The sequence below is a fragment of the Phodopus roborovskii genome, unplaced genomic scaffold, assembly GCF_943737965.1.
Source record: "Phodopus roborovskii unplaced genomic scaffold, PHOROB, whole genome shotgun sequence".
Classification (NCBI taxonomy): domain Eukaryota; kingdom Metazoa; phylum Chordata; class Mammalia; order Rodentia; family Cricetidae; genus Phodopus; species Phodopus roborovskii.
In genome coordinates this window covers 144,578-149,013 of record NW_026125472.1, presented here as the reverse complement: position 1 = coordinate 149,013, position 4,436 = coordinate 144,578, and the positions used below count along the sequence as shown (strand labels likewise).

The 4,436-nt window shown below is 37.8% G+C and overlaps 1 pseudogene; it reads left to right on the top strand.

The window, feature by feature from the left end:
• Positions 1-1,524: 1,524 nt before the first annotated feature.
• LOC127215544 (vomeronasal type-1 receptor 4-like) lies at positions 1,525-2,535 on the top strand (annotated as a pseudogene).
• Positions 2,536-4,436: the final 1,901 nt, after the last annotated feature.

The following is a 4,436-nucleotide window of genomic DNA, read 5'->3' as shown; positions in this document are numbered from 1 at the left end:
AGTGCTATTCAGTATATAAACTAGAACAAATAAATTATTAGGTCCCAGGTTGGAGCCATCGGTAATAGAGATGCTCAGTGTCTTCCATGGGCCACATTTCAGAACAAGTGCATCTTCCTGATTGAATTAAAATACCTGGATGGTCAGTGATAATGGTTATTACATTATGTAATAAATATCCTTCACAAGTATACTAGGCTACCAAATATGTAAAGCGATGCTTGTTATAAGATCCTTGCACATGTGAAAACAAAACACAGGGTGGATGCTTGGAGACATGTACCTCTTTATAGGGAGGATGTTGGCTCACTGTGTTCCCTGTCCATCCTCAGATACTGACCTCTCCATTTACCCTTTATCAAGCATGAGTTCTCAAAGGCTTAACCCAAGATAGTTACCACACTTCCTTATTTCTTTGAATAATATTTTATATACAGCATTTATTACTATAAAATAATAATACTATTATATAAGATGATTTGATAGTTTTCAAAGCAAGGAAAAAGAGATAACTTTCTGTTACAAAACCTGTCCCATCTGAACGATGTTTTAAATAACAATTTTTCTAAGTGAGTTAGTACAAAAAATGTATTCAGTGACTACACTTGTCTGAGTCCTATAACATTAATGATCAATGCTATTTAAAATGAGTTTTCTGTGGGGAATTGTTCTGGAATAATCACCTTGACACCAAGAGGGTGGAAAGACCAGATGTCACCAGTGGAACAAAGCCAGAATAATTCCTGCAAGGCCTCAGTCTGGGTCTAGTTCTTGATATCAAACCACAAGGTGGGGCAAGCAAGCAATCAAGATTTTTACAAAAGCCTACATGGCAATCAGTGGGTTGTTAAGGGCAATGACATGTTGTTCTGGCTATTTTCCAAGTCATTCTGTTTCAGGTGTCAAAGTGAAGTCATTCTTGGCAGATAGACAATACAAGGAGTGTTTTAAGTAAATCAATCAATAAATATCCAATAACTGGTCTTTTGCATGATTCTACTTCAGTCCAACTTTCACCATTACTCCCTCAAATGAACAATTCATTATAGATTCCTTTTAAAGAACAACAACAACATGTTTCTTGCTACTTCCCAGTTTACAGTTGATTAACATTCACAGCTCAACACTCAAACACACATACAAGCAAGCACGCACACACATGCACGCATGCAGAGCACCCATGAGCACACTCACATATGAACCACAATGAAACTTAATCTAAAAAAATTTACTTTTCTAACTTTCATGACTCCTGTATCCTTTTACCTACATGTTCCATCATTCCACATCACCCAATATTAGCATTTTCTAGAGTTCTAAATTGTCAAATATAATTAGAGTTGTGCCTGCCTTCTACACCAGAAGCAGAGAGGATGAACAGGTTGTTATGGTTATGTGCTGCCCTGCAGTGGGAACTTGTAAGTTATAAGGGCATCCTACACTAGTGGATGATCTCTCAGAAGTTTCCTAGTAAAACAAAGGTAAAGGGGAAATATTTAAAAATGATCAACTGGGGATGGAGGATGTTGAGTTGACTTGATACATGAAACCCATACCTCGTCTTCCTGTGCAGGATCCTTGAGCTCAGACCACAAGACCCAGCAGTATGGCAACCACAGATGTGGCTATTGGAGTGATCTTCTTAGCACAGGCAACAGTCATTGATTCTGGGCAATTCCTACCTTCTCCATCATTATCTGTTGTTTCTCTTCAGGGGGCTGGAGTTAAAACCCACAAGACTATATCCTGCAGCACTTAACTACAGCAAACTTCTTAAGTTTACTGTGTAAGGGAATTACCCAGACAATAGCAGCTTGGTATGAAAGACTTCCTCCAGGATATTGGGTGCAAACTAGTTTTCTATGTTCACAGGGTGGGGAGGGCAGTATCCATCAGCAGCACATGCTTTCTGAGTGTCTTCCAGGCCATTGCCATAAGTCCCATGGGCTCCACATGGGCCAAAGTATAAATTCCAAGCTCCAAGGTACATTGGCTCTTCCATATGTCTAGCCTGGATCCTGTCTCTTCTTGCCAACATTACCATCTGCTGCACATGAATGGAAAATTCAGCAATGTAAACATCACACATCTAAAAGAGTTTGGAATACTGTTATGCTGTCCGTCACGGCTGTAAAGTCAGCGACATCCTCTATGCAATATTAAATCTCGAGTCCCTGATGTGTTTTGTGTGGGAATGATGCTGTGTTCCAGCAGCTTCCATGGTTTGCATCCTCTACAGACACAAACAGAGAATAAAGCACATCCATAGAAGCAACTTCTCCCTCAGGTCCTCCCTGAGTCCAGAGCCACAAAAACCATTTTGCTCCTGGGAGTACCTTTGTGGCTTTTACACAGTTTCTTGCATCTTGCATATCCATTTCGCTCTTGTTTATCATCCCACACAGCTCATTGTAAATGTTGCTGCAATTGTCTCTGGGTGTTTCCCAACTCTGAGTCCCTTTCTGCTGATGAGCTACGACTCCTGTGTATTCTCACTCTGTTTCCAATGTGCAAGGAATAGAAAATACTAATCATTTGGTTAACATACAGATTATTTGTTTCTGATCAACATTTAGTTGTTATTCTATCATACATTTTCAGTACATTGATGAAATTATCACATCATAAAGTGAGTTGACACATGTAAAACCATGCACATAAATTTTGTGTGATATATCATGTGTGTATTTGAATGCCTTATTCTTTAGTTAAGTTATTTAGCATACTTAATAAAACATAAAGCAACATTAATCTTGATATTATCTTTTCATTTTTGATTATCTGTTAAAATTGATTTAAATATATTAAATTGCTAACTACTTCTGTCGTAAAAAATATAATGAAACACATTTGTTTCCTTTTCTCCTCATGAGCCATGTTCATAAACATAATAGTGTTTGACAACTAAATAAGACATACTTGTGTTCATACGATAATGAGCATATTTTAGGGAATTTCCAAAGATTAATCATTCATGGCAATATAATAATGGTTAAAGCTTTGATACAATTTTCCAAGAAATAATGAGTGGATTTTTTTGGCACTAGTATTATTATCTTCTTTCTCTGGTTATTATGTCTGTGAAAATTACTTGTGAAAACCACCTTTCCCCATTTTTATAAGTATTGTGCATTTAGTACACAGTTCATTGGGATTTCACGAATTGTGCCTCTCTTTGTGTGAAACTCTGGTGTCAGGGAGACATCACAGTTGCTTCCTCTGGTCTCAAACCCCCAGGGTCCCACATAGTGGGATCTAACAGATGTTATGACTCAAATGGGCTTAACAGACATTTTTGCCACAAGATCACACAGTACTTATACAGCCTTTGCATCACAATATAACTTAGAAGAATTAAGGATTATTGTGATGGATGAAACCAGTACAAATCTGTACGTGGTGTTATAATCTCATGGCTATGTCTTGCTGTAGATTCTTCCTATAGCTTATTCCTTTCTATAACAAACTTGAGATTTACTTCCCACAGTTTAGCACCATCTAGTCATATACTGGGAACAAATTTCTCACATGCATTTTAGAGTTTTACTGATTACACTCCCTAGCTATGTGCAAAATCTGTTCTCCCATTAAAAGGTCCTAGTTTGCTGATTGTATTCCTTAGCTATGTGTGAGGCCTGCTTTCCACTATCAGGTCCTTGTTCCCTTCTCCATTGTAATTAGAGATCTTCTTCCTGCAATTACCTTCACTGGCAGGCATCTGGTCAGTGTTTAGGGCCCAATTAAAAGCATCCCACCTAAGACATTTCCAAATATCCAAGGATGTAAAATTACTACACATCTGAAGTTGTTGATTCATAGCTGTCTAGATTGATAGAAAAAATAAGCATATTCTTAGCTTTATCTCACTGGCAGATAGAGAAGCGATAACCTAAACTAACCCTGCACTAAAAGGTTCTCAAACTTCTTGTTGTATTAAATCAAGATTCTAGCTCAGAGATTTACTGCTCACTCCTGCTTCTCCTGAGAAGATAAAGACATAGGTAATCAGCCCATTTGCTTATCCTCAGGTAAAAGTAAACTTTCCTGAAGGCCTGTGCTGCCACTGAGGCCAGAAACTAGAAGGTGCCAGGTTTTGTTTCTTGTACAAATTAAACTTAGACCCTCTTCTGATCTACAGCCCTGAGTAATTGATGCAAAAAGTTTCTCCTACCAGTTTTAGTTTAGCTCTGCATGTAAATGTTATCTGCCTTGCTGAGGCTGAGAAATTCAAGCCTGACATGCTATTGTAAAAATAATTATTGTTGCAATGTGTATATACCTGTATCCCCAAGAACTGGGGAGATACAGAGAGACAAAGAAACAGAAAAGAGAGTTAGAGAGAAAAAGAAACAGAATTGGAGACACAAAGAATGGAGAGATAGCCAGAAACAAAGAAACAGCAAGAGAGAAATAAAGAAAAATAACAAAAGAACATG